The sequence below is a fragment of the Hypomesus transpacificus genome, chromosome 19 (genome assembly GCF_021917145.1).
Source record: "Hypomesus transpacificus isolate Combined female chromosome 19, fHypTra1, whole genome shotgun sequence".
NCBI lineage: Eukaryota > Metazoa > Chordata > Actinopteri > Osmeriformes > Osmeridae > Hypomesus > Hypomesus transpacificus.
In genome coordinates, this window is record NC_061078.1 from 5292711 (window position 1) to 5309888 (window position 17178).

General features: G+C 49.9%; 11 non-coding genes across 11 annotated transcripts; all 11 read left to right on the top strand.

Annotated features, from left to right (window-relative positions):
* The first annotated feature begins 86 nt into the window (after positions 1-86).
* On the top strand, positions 87-160 carry trnai-aau. The gene has a single exon. It is a non-coding gene; the product is annotated as a tRNA-Ile (tRNA).
* A 621-nt stretch (positions 161-781) lies between these two features.
* On the top strand, positions 782-855 carry trnai-aau. Its single transcript has one exon. It is a non-coding gene; the product is annotated as a tRNA-Ile (tRNA).
* Positions 856-1467: 612 nt separating this feature from the next.
* trnai-aau lies at positions 1468-1541 on the top strand. Its single transcript has one exon. It is a non-coding gene; the product is annotated as a tRNA-Ile (tRNA).
* A 614-nt stretch (positions 1542-2155) lies between these two features.
* Positions 2156-2229, top strand: trnai-aau. Its single transcript has one exon. It is a non-coding gene; the product is annotated as a tRNA-Ile (tRNA).
* A 612-nt stretch (positions 2230-2841) lies between these two features.
* trnai-aau lies at positions 2842-2915 on the top strand. Its single transcript has one exon. It is a non-coding gene; the product is annotated as a tRNA-Ile (tRNA).
* Positions 2916-3527: 612 nt separating this feature from the next.
* Positions 3528-3601, top strand: trnai-aau. Its single transcript has one exon. It is a non-coding gene; the product is annotated as a tRNA-Ile (tRNA).
* A 621-nt stretch (positions 3602-4222) lies between these two features.
* trnai-aau lies at positions 4223-4296 on the top strand. Its single transcript has one exon. It is a non-coding gene; the product is annotated as a tRNA-Ile (tRNA).
* Positions 4297-12574: 8278 nt separating this feature from the next.
* On the top strand, positions 12575-12648 carry trnai-aau. Its single transcript has one exon. It is a non-coding gene; the product is annotated as a tRNA-Ile (tRNA).
* Positions 12649-13885: 1237 nt separating this feature from the next.
* trnai-aau lies at positions 13886-13959 on the top strand. The gene has a single exon. It is a non-coding gene; the product is annotated as a tRNA-Ile (tRNA).
* A 612-nt stretch (positions 13960-14571) lies between these two features.
* On the top strand, positions 14572-14645 carry trnai-aau. Its single transcript has one exon. It is a non-coding gene; the product is annotated as a tRNA-Ile (tRNA).
* A 612-nt stretch (positions 14646-15257) lies between these two features.
* trnai-aau lies at positions 15258-15331 on the top strand. The gene has a single exon. It is a non-coding gene; the product is annotated as a tRNA-Ile (tRNA).
* Positions 15332-17178: the final 1847 nt, after the last annotated feature.

Below are 17178 nucleotides of genomic sequence, written 5' to 3' on the forward strand. Positions count from 1 at the left end.
GTCGTTTCACGCCGACACGAGGTGGCGCCTAGGACATTGCATTTCCGCGGCTGGAGACAGTGTCCGCGGCTGGAGAGTGTGTCTCTGGCCCGTTAGCTCAGTTGGTCAGAGCGTGGTGCTAATAACGCCAAGGTCGTGGGTTCGATCCCCATACGGGCCAACCACCCCTTTTTGGGGATCTTTTCCATTGCTTTATTTCGTTTGTGGCAAGGCTTTGGAATGCTACTGACTGGGTTTGGAACGCCTATAGCTCAGTTGGGAGAGAGAGTTAGGCCGAGGGTGTCAAGGTCTCTGGTTTGATCCTCGGCTTGGGTAAACTCGTGGTGTTTGCAAAATACCGTCTACTCAAGGGAGTGGTCGACGCGTCATTTTCAAAAAGGTCACGCCATAACCCTCTAGACCACTGACTGGTCAGAGAGGATTGCGACACCGGACAAACCGGATAAACTTGTCTTATTGAACTAGCCGAGCCACTGAACAACAAACGAGCCGAAAAGCATTGGAGAATGCGGGCATCGATCCCGCTACTTCTCGCATGCTAAGCGAGCGCTCTACCATTTGAGCTAATTCCCCCTTGCTCAGCAGTGGACGTTGGAGTCTTGCAAGACTCGTAGCTCCCGTTTAATCGCTTTCTTGACATCCCCTTGAATTTAGAGTGAGGAAAAACGACTTACAGCGTGGGCCGAATACGACCGGTCGTTTCACGCTGACAGGAGGTGGCGCCTAGGACATTGCATTTCCGCGGCTGGAGACAGTGTCCGCGGCTGGAGAGTGTGTCTCTGGCCCGTTAGCTCAGTTGGTCAGAGCGTGGTGCTAATAACGCCAAGGTCGTGGGTTCGATCCCCATACGGGCCAACCACCCCTTTTTGGGGATCTTTTCCATTGCTTTATTTCGTTTGTGGCAAGGCTTTGGAATGCTACTGACTGGGTTTGGAACGCCTATAGCTTAGTTGGGAGAGAGAGTTAGGCCGAGGGCGTCAAGGTCTCTGGTTTGATCCTCGGTTTGGGTAAACCCGTGGTGTTTGCAAAATACTGTCTACTCAAGGAAGTGGTCGACGCGTCATTTTCAAAAAGGTCACGCCATAACACTGCAGACCACTGACTGGTCAGAGAGGATTGCGACACCGGATAAACTTGTCTTATTGAACTAGCCGAGCCACTGAACAACAAACGAGCCGAAAAGCATTGGAGAATGCGGGCATCGATCCCGCTACTTCTCGCATGCTAAGCGAGCGCTCTACCATTTGAGCTAATTCCCCCTTGCTCAGCAGTGGACGTTGGAGTCTTGCAAGACTCGTAGCTCCCGTTTAATCGCTTTCTTGACATCCCCTTGAATTTAGAGTGAGGAAAAACGACTTACAGCGTGGGCCGAATACGACCGGTCGTTTCACGCCGACACGAGGTGGCGCCTAGGACATTGCATTTCCGCGGCTGGAGACAGTGTCCGCGGCTGGAGAGTGTGTCTCTGGCCCGTTAGCTCAGTTGGTCAGAGCGTGGTGCTAATAACGCCAAGGTCGTGGGTTCGATCCCCATACGGGCCAACCACCCCTTTTTGGGGATCTTTTCCATTGCTTTATTTCGTTTGTGGCAAGGCTTTGGAATGCTACTGACTGGGTTTGGAACGCCTATAGCTCAGTTGGGAGAGAGAGTTAGGCCGAGGGTGTCAAGGTCTCTGGTTTGATCCTCGGTTTGGGTAAACCCGTGGTGTTTGCAAAATACCGTCTACTCAAGGAAGTGGTCAACGCGTCATTTTCAAAAAGGTCACGCCATAACACTGCAGACCACTGACTGGTCAGAGAGGATTGCGACACCGGATAAACTTGTCTTATTGAACTAGCCGCGAGCCACTGAACAACAAACGAGCCGAAAAGCATTGGAGAATGCGGGCATCGATCCCGCTACTTCTCGCATGCTAAGCGAGCCCTTTACCATTTGAGCTAATTCCCCCTTGCTCAGCAGTGGACGTTGGAGTCTTGCAAGACTCGTAGCTCCCGTTTAATCGCTTTCTTGACATCCCCTTGAATTTAGAGTGAGGAAAAACGACTTACAGCGTGGGCCGAATACGACCGGTCGTTTCACGCTGACAGGAGGTGGCGCCTAGGACATTGCATTTCCGCGGCTGGAGACAGTGTCCGCGGCTGGAGAGTGTGTCTCTGGCCCGTTAGCTCAGTTGGTCAGAGCGTGGTGCTAATAACGCCAAGGTCGTGGGTTCGATCCCCATACGGGCCAACCACCCCTTTTTGGGGATCTTTTCCATTGCTTTATTTCGTTTGTGGCAAGGCTTTGGAATGCTACTGACTGGGTTTGGAACGCCTATAGCTTAGTTGGGAGAGAGAGTTAGGCCGAGGGTGTCAAGGTCTCTGGTTTGATCCTCGGTTTGGGTAAACCCGTGGTGTTTGCAAAATACCGTCTACTCAAGGAAGTGGTCGACGCGTCATTTTCAAAAAGGTCACGCCATAACACTGCAGACCACTGACTGGTCAGAGAGGATTGCGACACCGGATAAACTTGTCTTATTGAACTAGCCGAGCCACTGAACAACAAACGAGCCGAAAAGCATTGGAGAATGCGGGCATCGATCCCGCTACTTCTCGCATGCTAAGCGAGCGCTCTACCATTTGAGCTAATTCCCCCTTGCTCAGCAGTGGACGTTGGAGTCTTGCAAGACTCGTAGCTCCCGTTTAATCGCTTTCTTGACATCCCCTTGAATTTAGAGTGAGGAAAAACGACTTACAGCGTGGGCCGAATACGACCGGTCGTTTCACGCTGACACGAGGTGGCGCCTAGGACATTGCATTTCCGCGGCTGGAGACAGTGTCCGCGGCTGGAGAGTGTGTCTCTGGCCCGTTAGCTCAGTTGGTCAGAGCGTGGTGCTAATAACGCCAAGGTCGTGGGTTCGATCCCCATACGGGCCAACCACCCCTTTTTGGGGATCTTTTCCATTGCTTTATTTCGTTTGTGGCAAGGCTTTGGAATGCTACTGACTGGGTTTGGAACGCCTATAGCTCAGTTGGGAGAGAGAGTTAGGCCGAGGGCGTCAAGGTCTCTGGTTTGATCCTCGGTTTGGGTAAACCCGTGGTGTTTGCAAAATACCGTCTACTCAAGGAAGTGGTCGACGCGTCATTTTCAAAAAGGTCACGCCATAACACTGCAGACCACTGACTGGTCAGAGAGGATTGCGACACCGGATAAACTTGTCTTATTGAACTAGCCGAGCCACTGAACAACAAACGAGCCGAAAAGCATTGGAGAATGCGGGCATCGATCCCGCTACTTCTCGCATGCTAAGCGAGCGCTCTACCATTTGAGCTAATTCCCCCTTGCTCAGCAGTGGACGTTGGAGTCTTGCAAGACTCGTAGCTCCCGTTTAATCGCTTTCTTGACATCCCCTTGAATTTAGAGTGAGGAAAAACGACTTACAGCGTGGGCCGAATACGACCGGTCGTTTCACGCCGACACGAGGTGGCGCCTAGGACATTGCATTTCCGCGGCTGGAGACAGTGTCCGCGGCTGGAGAGTGTGTCTCTGGCCCGTTAGCTCAGTTGGTCAGAGCGTGGTGCTAATAACGCCAAGGTCGTGGGTTCGATCCCCATACGGGCCAACCACCCCTTTTTGGGGATCTTTTCCATTGCTTTATTTCGTTTGTGGCAAGGCTTTGGAATGCTACTGACTGGGTTTGGAACGCCTATAGCTCAGTTGGGAGAGAGAGTTAGGCCGAGGGTGTCAAGGTCTCTGGTTTGATCCTCGGCTTGGGTAAACTCGTGGTGTTTGCAAAATACCGTCTACTCAAGGGAGTGGTCAACGCGTCATTTTCAAAAAGGTCACGCCATAACACTGCAGACCACTGACTGGTCAGAGAGGATTGCGACACCGGACAAACCGGATAAACTTGTCTTATTGAACTAGCCGAGCCACTGAACAACAAACGAGCCGAAAAGCATTGGAGAATGCGGGCATCGATCCCGCTACTTCTCGCATGCTAAGCGAGCGCTCTACCATTTGAGCTAATTCCCCCTTGCTCAGCAGTGGACGTTGGAGTCTTGCAAGACTCGTAGCTCCCGTTTAATCGCTTTCTTGACATCCCCTTGAATTTAGAGTGAGGAAAAACGACTTACAGCGTGGGCCGAATACGACCGGTCGTTTCACGCCGACACGAGGTGGCGCCTAGGACATTGCATTTCCGCGGCTGGAGACAGTGTCCGCGGCTGGAGAGTGTGTCTCTGGCCCGTTAGCTCAGTTGGTCAGAGCGTGGTGCTAATAACGCCAAGGTCGTGGGTTCGATCCCCATACGGGCCAACCACCCCTTTTTGGGGATCTTTTCCATTGCTTTATTTCGTTTGTGGCAAGGCTTTGGAATGCTACTGACTGGGTTTGGAACGCCTATAGCTCAGTTGGGAGAGAGAGTTAGGCCGAGGGTGTCAAGGTCTCTGGTTTGATCCTCGGCTTGGGTAAACTCGTGGTGTTTGCAAAATACCGTCTACTCAAGGGAGTGGTCGACGCGTCATTTTCAAAAAGGTCACGCCATAACCCTCTAGACCACTGACTGGTCAGAGAGGATTGCGACACCGGACAAACCGGATAAACTTGTCTTATTGAACTAGCCGAGCCACTGAACAACAAACGAGCCGAAAAGCATTGGAGAATGCGGGCATCGATCCCGCTACTTCTCGCATGCTAAGCGAGCGCTCTACCATTTGAGCTAAAGCTGGGGAACAATCGCCTGTTTGAGGGGGGAAGAAGGGGGAGAAGGGAGGGGGAAGAAAAAAGGAGGAAAAAGGGAGAAAAAAGGAGGAAAAAGGGAGAAGAAGAGGAAAAAGAGAGAAAAGGGGAAAGTTGAAAGTCCCCATTCATAGTTTAAACATGTTTAACCCGTTACGTTTTAAGACAATTCGAAAAAACACCCGAAATTACGAATTTTACAGTGTTTGGGGAAGACGTAGAATGGAACCGAAGGTCCGCGGTTCGCGTCCCACCTACGGCACCTTTGACTATTTCTAATAAACACACACACTTGAGTCTCCAAGTGTGTATGTTATCAAAATGTAACAATATAAGATAGATGGAGATACGTTGCTAATTTAGTGTAATTTCAAAACCATTTGTATCCACTAGTGCATTATTTATATTTTACAGGGTTATCTATTGTACACTATTTGCCTTTATTTGTATTCACTCCACACAGGAGTACTGTTTTTGGTTAGTTTTAATTAGATCTATCTCTCTATCCATCCATCTATCTATCTCTCAAACTGTGTGGCTTCTGAGCTTTGTGTGCTCTTATCTGAAGCTCTGTCTTTTTGGTTTCTGCACTTACCATATCAACACTTGCATGATCCATATATTAAATATTTTAAAACAATGTGCGCAAGCAAGCGTAAAGTTAGTCACTTTTTGCTGCTCTTACTTCTTGCAGACTTGCCGTATTTGGTTAGAAAGAGTAGTGATTGGGAAATAACGACGGACTGACCAACAAATAGTTGATAAATAGAAACATTTATCCACAATTGTAAAAATAGAAATATGAACAACAACAACTAATTTAAACTATATATATATATATATACAGGCAAATGATATGCTAAATTACAATATTTACACAATGAAAACTATATACACAATGGAAATCTAAGCATAAACTATATCTAAACAATGAAAACGATATACACACGGGAAATCTAAGCATTAACTATATCTAAACAATGAAAACTATATACAAAGGCCCAAAGAATTATTTCTTTTTTTGCTCCTCTAGCCACTGCTCTCTGGACAGAGTCTCTGCAGAGGGGCAGTAAACAGTCCCCTTATACTGGCTGTGGCCAGTCTCTGCCGTTCTGTTCTGGCCACACCTCCAGCATTTGTTGGCCTCCACTCTCCTCTGGTGGGCACGGGGAGCTGGACCAGGAGCAGGACGAAGCTGGGGAAGGTGGGTGGTGCAGGAAGAGGGTGGGACAAAACGCAGGGCTTGGGGGACCATCAATGGAGAGGGGGCAGAGGGTGCCCTCATACCAGGGGCTCGGGAGACAAACACCACAGTGGGGACGGCAGCAGGGCGAGGGGCAATGGTGGTAGGGCGGGGCATGATAGGGATGGGAGTGGGGGCTCCAAGGGCGGCTGAAGGGCCAGGGAAGAGCTGCCTCTGGGCTGCCAGCCTGGGTCGGACCGCTGGAGGTGGTGCTGTGGCTGCATATGTTGCCCGCCTCTTGGTCTTTGCCTGCCCTGCTGTGCTCTGCGGCAGGTGGTAGGTGTGGGCTGCTCCCTGGGGTTGAGGTGGAGCAACAGCAGGGCGGACGTTGGCAGGCGGGAGAGGCTCGGTAGCCACAGACAGAGGACCTGGCAAGTTTATGCCCTGCTGCAGCACAGCCAGATCCTGCCTCTTCACCCTCCGGTTGTACCACTGGGAGAGGGTCGACTGGTTCACCTCCACCAGCTGCAGGGTGGTGCCCTGCATGATGGCCCCATTGCCCAGGATGAGCTGCCGGACCTTGCGGTAGTCCTGCAGGATCAGAGTCCACCTGGACATGCTGCTCTTCCCCTGCTTCCTGGGACTCTTGTGGATGTCCGAGAGCCGGACGAAGATGGCCTCCACAAGGCGGCAGCAGTCTGGCCACTGAGCAGGCGAACCAGTGGACCCCAGGACACACCTCTCCACACTCTCCACACCTGGCGTGAACTCCACCTTTTTTTTGTGGCGGAACCTTCCCTTTATCAGCCTGTCCAGGTGCCGCGCAGCAAACACGACCCTCTGCTTGTCGTAATCCAGCAGGTCTTGCCACAGCCCCACAATGTTGCTGACCTAAGAAGGAAAGAAAACATATATTTTATATGTTTATATATTATAAATATATAAACAAATATCTGTTGTACAATGAATGTCTTGCTGACCTGCTGGTTATCGAGGGTCATGTTGGTCTGATGCCTCAGCTCCACTAAGCACTCTGCCAGTCTATCCACCCGATCCATGCCTGGCATGCCATGCTCGTCCACAGCCTGAAACATTGAACAATTTCACATTAGCGCTGAACACCTCATGGCAAAGGTATGTTATATTGACTGCTGCTGCTGTGTGTTTTATTTGTTTGCTGTCAATTACTGTGTGTTGTTCCTAATAATGAATTGCGCTTGTATTCAGACACTTTCCTAACTACTGAACTTGTTAGTTTCTATGAATGACAGTTAATTACTAGTAGAAAGTTAACATACCAGCTGTTCTTCAGGCACCTGTGAGGAGGCACCTGGGACACAAGGCTGGGTTATGGGGGGAGGCAGGGTGGTAGCTACAGGCATGGGGGTGACAGGCAGAGTGGTGGTGGTGACAGGTAGGATGGAGGTGGTTAGAGACAAGGTGGTGGAAGGCAGGGTGGAGGAGGTGAGTGGCAGGGTGTTAGAAGGCAGGGTGGAGGAGGTGAGGGGCACGGTGGGGACCACAGGCAGGGTGGTGGAAGGCAGGGTGGAGGAGGTGAGGGGCAGGGTGGGGACCACAGGCAGGGTGGTGGAAGGCAGGGCGGAAGACGGGAGGTCTTCCGAAACACTACCAATAGTGAGGTCCTGTTCGTCATCCTCAAACCCTTCATCCGCCTGTTCCTCCTCTGTGGCGTGGTCCTCCAGCAGTTGGTCTGTCTCCTCAGAGTCGGGGTCCATGTCCTGCAAGGGCTGCCCTGTCTGCCTAAGCAGGTAGTTCACCCCAAGCAACTCTCCTGAACATGAACAACAATGCAATGCTAATGAGTATTAAAAAACAGATATGGAACTTACCATGATGCATAAATACTGAGCTCTCAACAACATCATTATTTGTATTCATATTTGCCCTGAGACTTACCGGTGTACTTTCTCGGCGGGATGAAGGAGGGGACATACTTCCTTCCAAACACCTTCAGGCTGTTGCTGTTGACGGACTCCAGCACGTCCCCCGCGTACGTCAACAGCGCCATGCGCTTGGTGGTGATGGAGGCCGCTGCCCGGTTCTGGTTCCACCTGTTCAGGCCTTCCAGGAGGTACAGCTGGAAGTTGAGCAGGTTTGCACTCGTTCCTAAAAAAAAAAGAGAACGTGAACAATGATTAACAAGGCTATTTGAATATAATTTCATTATTAAGAATAATGTTTAGATGAAGATCTACACCAACCTGGAATAAACCTGTTCAGGTGGCAGTGGAAGGACTCCAAGGAGGTGGAGCCTCTTGCACACCTGTATGTGGTCAGCTGGATCCCCTCCCTGGTGGAACTGCCTGTCTCAGTGTACAGGAGTACACCTGGCACATCCTGGATGCACTTCACGTGCCTCTTCTGGGTGCGCCAGATGTGCTCCATCTTAGGCTGGTCCAGCAGCGGAACCCCGAGCAGGTCTCTCCCCTTCTCCCCCATCAGCTCCTGCAGCAGCTGCTCAATGCGGAGGACCGTGGCGTCCACTCCACGTGTCCTCCGCCTGCAGAACTGGGACAGCTCAGCCTTGGTGATGGCCTTGTCCACCATGTCACTGGTGATGAGGGGCACACCCTCCCTTTTGAGCTGCTCCCTCTTCACCCTGCGCAGTAGGGCTACGTCTGCTGCGTCCCACTCGAACAGGCACACAGACAGGCGGCTCATGAAGAGGGGGTACAGGGCATGGGCATCGGTGGTGCATCCCACGGCCAGCCGTCGCATAAAATGCCAGATGTCCAGCCTTATTTTCAGGTCAGGCCACCCACCAAACCTGGCCTGAAGCTTGGTCTCCCCCTCCTCTGAGCAGCAGCCACAGTCCACATAGAGCAGGACCGGGGGAGCTGCACCTGCCTGGGTGTACCTCTCAATGAGGCCAGAGACCATCGGGTCCAGCCCCGGTCCCTCCTGGGCAGTCAGGACACTGATGAGGACCTGGCCGATCTCATTCCCCACCGAGGTCACCCAGAATGCAGTCCCCTTTGCTGCACCAGCCAGCTTCTTTGTCATCTGAAATGACAAAATTCACACAGAAAACTTCATGAGAGGTTTCAAAAGAAAGTCTGTTAAATAAACACAGAAGTGTATTTATTTATTTATGTATTACTGCAGTCTAATCAAAGGCATGGATGTGTGTGTGTATGTGTGCTTGTAAGAATACAAATCATTGAGGTTTCATGTTTTCATTGTGTTGTACATAATTTACACTATGGATTTTCTTCATCCTATTACCTTTTTGGTGGAGTCCATCTTCAAAATGTTACCAAAGGTTGACGTGATGGACGCCTTTATATGGTCCATCCGGCTGATGATGTCCCTGCCGTACACCGACAGCACCCACCGGCTGGTTGGGACATCGAGGGGCTGTGGAGGTTCCTGGCAGGTCACTGGGAAGAGGCTGGGCTGGTCAACGAAGGCCGCACACTCCCCCAAGTAGTCGGCCAGGCGGTCCAACCACTCCTCCCCATGGTTCTCCCGCAGCTGCTTCACCAGGCACGCCGGGCTATTGCCGAGGGTCCGTTCCCGCAACATGCGGATGACCCGTATGTCACAAGCATACCTTGAAGAAAAGACAGATAAGTTTCAAGAACTTGTTCAATTATGTAAGGACCTGCAGCAGGCATTATCAGAAAATGATTGTAGATTTTTAACTCACAAGCGTGTCAGGATCATCCTGAACTTCCTCCTGTGAGGCAGGTCCAGCTGGTCCAGGACAGCCTGACTGGTTGCCAGATGGGTCAGGCGACACACAGTGCACCTGAGTGTCTCCGTCACCATCAGGTAGTAGCGGTCCACGTCCAGGACCTTACGCACCCTCTTGTGCACACCATACCCCGTCAGCTGCTTCCCACAGGTTTGGCAGACTACCCTCACTTTCCACAAGTGATAGGGCATCCATACCAAGAGCCTGTGGGCAAAAAAGCGGTCCGGTGTTGGAGCCTGGTGGTATATCAGGGCAGAGGCTGGTGGCTCATACCAGAGCTTCAAGTTCAAACGCAGCTTGCCAGACTGAAAAAGGGTGGACGCAATCCACCGTTGGTCCTGAACTGGGATCGTCTCCTTCATTCTGACAGGAAGCCAGAAGTCAGGAGTTGGACCAGGAGCAGGGCCAGGAGCAGGGCCAGGAGCAGCAAGCTCATCCTCATCATGCACATCCTGTTACAAAACAAGAGAAATAAATATATTTATAAAAACAGAATAGCCCAATCATATGAGAACAACCTCATCTTATAAAACTAAAACAGTTCCAAGAACACAACACTTACAGCAGCCATTGCAGGGCTGGTGCTGGTCTCTGAGACAACAGTGCTGAGGCTGGAAGCTGTGCTGGGCCTCACAGAGGTCATCGCAGGGCTGGAGCGAGAAGTTGTCCTCATGGAGGCTTTGTAGGGGGTGGATGGGGGCTTTGAGAGCGGTGATTCCGTCCTCACAAAAGCCACGGCAGGGCTTGATGGTGTTCTGGGCCTCACAGAGGCCATAGGGGAACCGAAGCCAGGTGGGGGGGTCCTCACAGAGGCTGTAGGGGAACCAAAGCCAGGTGGGGTGGTCCTCACAGAGGCCATGGGTGAGCTGGCAGTGGCCTGGGTGTCTCCTGTCATGGTGGGTGGACTGGACAGAGGCTGGGAGAAGGATGGGGGGAAGCATTTGTAAAAAGTAGAAATCAATGGACTCAAATCAAGCTCTTAAGATTTAGGTTTGCTCATATTAACCTATAAATATGTATTATATTATATTTACATATAATCATATTTACCTTTGCTTTCCTAACCACATTCACATTTGGCTTTGCAGCAGCGCCATGTGAGCCTCCAAATCGTGGTTTAGAAAACTGTGGTGACAATTAGAGCATTTATCAAAGGAATACATTGTAAACCTGAAATGCTCTTCCATTTTGCCATCATCATATGTAATCAGTGGTTGTCCATATTTGAAAGCTTGTATGACAATAATATTGAAATACTCACCATGGACAAATTCAGTGTGGGCCGTGCTGGGACATGGGCTGAGGCAGAGGCTGAGGCCATTCCCAGTGGAGGAGGGGCAGAGGCAGAGGCTGAGGTAGAGGCTGTTCCCAGTGGGGGAGGGGCAGCACAGGTAGAGGTCTCTGCCACAGTTTGCCCAGTGGTTGGCTGTATTAAGGACAGAGAGATCCATGTCAGACATCACATTACTGAGCACATCACATAGTGATTCTTTTAGTGTTTTGGTGTCAAGAAGTCTCATTCACATTACCTTTGGGTTGTGAAAGCCACAAGCACACTGCTGTGTCCCACCAAACAGCATTCTTTGACCCCCTGACTGTAACGGGCACTTCTCAATCTGTTCCAAATAAAACAAACACTTTTTTAAAGAAAACAACCCAATAGAAATGGAGCGTTTTGACATATCTTCTATTGGTGACTAAACATGACATTGACACTGAAGTTGCTGTTCATTATGTTTATCAAGGTCCCATACTGTGACTGGTATTTCTGGCAATTCAGTCATCTTTTATAGGCCATCAGAATTTTTTTTCTGTGATCTTTTGCTCATTTTATATACCTTTTGAAAGAGGTCATACCACCTCTTCTGTCTTGGGGCTGGCCTGTTGCCTGCATCAGCAGGCCAAACCCCAGAGCTGGCAAACCTCCTCAAACGGGACATCCATTCCCCATCCCCCATTCCTTTGTGGCTCTTTGAACTCGACATCTAATAGGTAAAAGGAGCGATTTTTACACTAGTACAATAACATGTATTTATTGTTATAATTAGCTTTTTAACATTTCAAATATTTAGCTGGCTACTATTTCCAGAAGAATATTTTTGTACTTGTTCTGGGTCACTTTATTACCACAAGTGAAAAAGTTATATTTATTTCGTTTTGTCCCCAGTGACATATATTATATATAACAGGTTAAATATTGCTTTTGCTAGTCGGAATAACATCTGTCGCTACAGTAACCTATTAGTAATCCCTTATAAAAGTAGCTAGCTAAATGACAGCAATACTACCTGAGGAAATCTACTAACTAGCCTACATGACAAACTCTGAAATGACAAACTCTAATATTCGTGATATTACTTGTCATTGACCCGATGAATGCTAACATGTATTGAAATGTCAAACGGATAATTATTTTGATTAGCTATGTATGTATTTACCTTTGCGGTGCGCGGTACTACAGACAACTTGAAACAGCGTATCCTTCAATGAATGAACTGACGCGACTACTGTCACTCATCTCACAACTTCGGCGGGGGTCAACCTCGGCGGGGGTCTCTGGGGTCGTGGACGCCGTTGCTACGGCTCAGCTCGGCGTGACGTAATTGGAGATGTACGTGTTCCGATTGGCGCAATCGGACTGACGCAATTGGACAGTGAGAATCCGATTGGCCCTCGAACCTTGAACCGAGGTAGCTAATTGGTCGCGATAGCCAGTCGAATGTGCTCCGGGTGCCGCTAATTCCCCCTTGCTCAGCAGTGGACGTTGGAGTCTTGCAAGACTCGTAGCTCCCGTTTAATCGCTTTCTTGACATCCCCTTGAATTTAGAGTGAGGAAAAACGACTTACAGCGTGGGCCGAATACGACCGGTCGTTTCACGCCGACACGAGGTGGCGCCTAGGACATTGCATTTCCGCGGCTGGAGACAGTGTCCGCGGCTGGAGAGTGTGTCTCTGGCCCGTTAGCTCAGTTGGTCAGAGCGTGGTGCTAATAACGCCAAGGTCGTGGGTTCGATCCCCATACGGGCCAACCACCCCTTTTTGGGGATCTTTTCCATTGCTTTATTTCGTTTGTGGCAAGGCTTTGGAATGCTACTGACTGGGTTTGGAACGCCTATAGCTCAGTTGGGAGAGAGAGTTAGGCCGAGGGTGTCAAGGTCTCTGGTTTGATCCTCGGTTTGGGTAAACCCGTGGTGTTTGCAAAATACCGTCTACTCAAGGGAGTGGTCACGCCATAACACTGCAGACCACTGACTGGTCAGAGAGGATTGCGACACCGGACAAACCGGATAAACTTGTCTTATTGAACTAGCCGAGCCACTGAACAACAAACGAGCCGAAAAGCATTGGAGAATGCGGGCATCGATCCCGCTACTTCTCGCATGCTAAGCGAGCGCTCTACCATTTGAGCTAATTCCCCCTTGCTCAGCAGTGGACGTTGGAGTCTTGCAAGACTCGTAGCTCCCGTTTAATCGCTTTCTTGACATCCCCTTGAATTTAGAGTGAGGAAAAACGACTTACAGCGTGGGCCGAACTACGAGAGAGGATTGCGACGGTCGTTTCACGCTAATTCCCCCTTGACAGTGAGGTGGCGCCTAGGACATTGCATTTCCGCGGCTGGAGACAGTGTCCCCCCATACGGGCCAACCACCCCTTTTTGGGGATCTTTTCCATTGCTTTATTTCGTTTGTGGCAAGGCTTTGGAATGCTACTGACTGGGTTTGGAACGCCTATAGCTCAGTTGGGAGAGAGAGTTAGGCCGAGGGTGTCAAGGTCTCTGGTTTGATCCTCGGTTTGGGTAAACCCGTGGTGTTTGCAAAATACCGTCTACTCAAGGAAGTGGTCGACGCGTCATTTTCAAAAAGGTCACGCCATAACACTGCAGACCACTGACTGGTCAGAGAGGATTGCGACACCGGACAAACCGGATAAACTTGTCTTATTGAACTAGCCGAGCCACTGAACAACAAACGAGCCGAAAAGCATTGGAGAATGCGGGCATCGATCCCGCTACTTCTCGCATGCTAAGCGAGCGCTCTACCATTTGAGCTAATTCCCCCTTGCTCAGCAGTGGACGTTGGAGTCTTGCAAGACTCGTAGCTCCCGTTTAATCGCTTTCTTGACATCCCCTTGAATTTAGAGTGAGGAAAAACGACTTACAGCGTGGGCCGAATACGACCGGTCGTTTCACGCCGACACGAGGTGGCGCCTAGGACATTGCATTTCCGCGGCTGGAGACAGTGTCCGCGGCTGGAGAGTGTGTCTCTGGCCCGTTAGCTCAGTTGGTCAGAGCGTGGTGCTAATAACGCCAAGGTCGTGGGTTCGATCCCCATACGGGCCAACCACCCCTTTTTGGGGATCTTTTCCATTGCTTTATTTCGTTTGTGGCAAGGCTTTGGAATGCTACTGACTGGGTTTGGAACGCCTATAGCTCAGTTGGGAGAGAGAGTTAGGCCGAGGGTGTCAAGGTCTCTGGTTTGATCCTCGGTTTGGGTAAACCCGTGGTGTTTGCAAAATACCGTCTACTCAAGGAAGTGGTCGACGCGTCATTTTCAAAAAGGTCACGCCATAACACTGCAGACCACTGACTGGTCAGAGAGGATTGCGACACCGGATAAACTTGTCTTATTGAACTAGCCGAGCCACTGAACAACAAACGAGCCGAAAAGCATTGGAGAATGCGGGCATCGATCCCGCTACTTCTCGCATGCTAAGCGAGCGCTCTACCATTTGAGCTAATTCCCCCTTGCTCAGCAGTGGACGTTGGAGTCTTGCAAGACTCGTAGCTCCCGTTTAATCGCTTTCTTGACATCCCCTTGAATTTAGAGTGAGGAAAAACGACTTACAGCGTGGGCCGAATACGACCGGTCGTTTCACGCCGACACGAGGTGGCGCCTAGGCCATTGCATTTCCGCGGCTGGAGACAGTGTCCGCGGCTGGCGAGTGTGTCTCTGGCCCGTTAGCTCAGTTGGTCAGAGCGTGGTGCTAATAACGCCAAGGTCGTGGGTTCGATCCCCATACGGGCCAACCACCCCTTTTTGGGGATCTTTTCCATTGCTTTATTTCGTTTGTGGCAAGGCTTTGGAATGCTACTGACTGGGTTTGGAACGCCTATAGCTCAGTTGGGAGAGAGAGTTAGGCCGAGGGTGTCAAGGTCTCTGGTTTGATCCTCGGTTTGGGTAAACCCGTGGTGTTTGCAAAATACCGTCTACTCAAGGAAGTGGTCAACGCGTCATTTTCAAAAAGGTCACGCCATAACACTGCAGACCACTGACTGGTCAGAGAGGATTGCGACACCGGATAAACTTGTCTTATTGAACTAGCCGAGCCACTGAACAACAAACGAGCCGAAAAGCATTGGAGAATGCGGGCATCGATCCCGCTACTTCTCGCATGCTAAGCGAGCGCTCTACCATTTGAGCTAATTCCCCCTTGCTCAGCAGTGGACGTTGGAGTCTTGCAAGACTCGTAGCTCCCGTTTAATCGCTTTCTTGACATCCCCTTGAATTTAGAGTGAGGAAAAACGACTTACAGCGTGGGCCGAATACGACCGGTCGTTTCACGCCGACACGAGGTGGCGCCTAGGACATTGCATTTCCGCGGCTGGAGACAGTGTCCGCGGCTGGAGAGTGTGTCTCTGGCCCGTTAGCTCAGTTGGTCAGAGCGTGGTGCTAATAACGCCAAGGTCGTGGGTTCGATCCCCATACGGGCCAACCACCCCTTTTTGGGGATCTTTTCCATTGCTTTATTTCGTTTGTGGCAAGGCTTTGGAATGCTACTGACTGGGTTTGGAACGCCTATAGCTCAGTTGGGAGAGAGAGTTAGGCCGAGGGTGTCAAGGTCTCTGGTTTGATCCTCGGTTTGGGTAAACCCGTGGTGTTTGCAAAATACCGTCTACTCAAGGAAGTGGTCGACGCGTCATTTTCAAAAAGGTCACGCCATAACACTGCAGACCACTGACTGGTCAGAGAGGATTGCGACACCGGATAAACTTGTCTTATTGAACTAGCCGAGCCACTGAACAACAAACGAGCCGAAAAGCATTGGAGAATGCGGGCATCGATCCCGCTACTTCTCGCATGCTAAGCGAGCGCTCTACCATTTGAGCTAAAGCTGGGGAACAATCGCCTGTTTGAGGGGGGAAGAAGGGGGAGAAGGGAGGGGGAAGAAAAAAGGAGGAAAAAGGGAGAAAAAAGGAGGAAAAAGGGAGAAGAAGAGGAAAAAGAGAGAAAAGGGGAAAGTTGAAAGTCCCCATTCATAGTTTAAACATGTTTAACCCGTTACGTTTTAAGACAATTCGAAAAAACACCCGAAATTACGAATTTTACAGTGTTTGGGGAAGACGTAGAATGGAACCGAAGGTCCGCGGTTCGCGTCCCACCTACGGCACCTTTGACTATTTCTAATAAACACACACACTTGAGTCTCCAAGTGTGTATGTTATCAAAATGTAACAATATAAGATAGATGGAGATACGTTGCTAATTTAGTGTAATTTCAAAACCATTTGTATCCACTAGTGCATTATTTATATTTTACAGGGTTATCTATTGTACACTATTTGCCTTTATTTGTATTCACTCCACACAGGAGTACTGTTTTTGGTTAGTTTTAATTAGATCTATCTCTCTATCCATCCATCTATCTATCTCTCAAACTGTGTGGCTTCTGAGCTTTGTGTGCTCTTATCTGAAGCTCTGTCTTTTTGGTTTCTGCACTTACCATATCAACACTTGCATGATCCATATATTAAATATTTTAAAACAATGTGCGCAAGCAAGCGTAAAGTTAGTCACTTTTTGCTGCTCTTACTTCTTGCAGACTTGCCGTATTTGGTTAGAAAGAGTAGTGATTGGGAAATAACGACGGACTGACCAACAAATAGTTGATAAATAGAAACATTTATCCACAATTGTAAAAATAGAAATATGAACAACAACAACTAATTTAAACTATATATATATATATATATACAGGCAAATGATATGCTAAATTACAATATTTACACAATGAAAACTATATACACAATGGAAATCTAAGCATAAACTATATCTAAACAATGAAAACGATATACACACGGGAAATCTAAGCATTAACTATATCTAAACAATGAAAACTATATACAAAGGCCCAAAGAATTATTTCTTTTTTTGCTCCTCCAGCCACTGCTCTCTGGACAGAGTCTCTGCAGAGGGGCAGTAAACAGTCCCCTTATACTGGCTGTGGCCAGTCTCTGCCGTTCTGTTCTGGCCACACCTCCAGCATTTGTTGGCCTCCACTCTCCTCTGGTGGGCACGGGGAGCTGGACCAGGAGCAGGACGAAGCTGGGGAAGGTGGGTGGTGCAGGAAGAGGGTGGGACAAAACGCAGGGCTTGGGGGACCATCAATGGAGAGGGGGCAGAGGGTGCCCTCATACCAGGGGCTCGGGAGACAAACACCACAGTGGGGACGGCAGCAGGGCGAGGGGCAATGGTGGTAGGGCGGGGCATGATAGGGATGGGAGTGGGGGCTCCAAGGGCGGCTGAAGGGCCAGGGAAGAGCTGCCTCTGGGCTGCCAGCC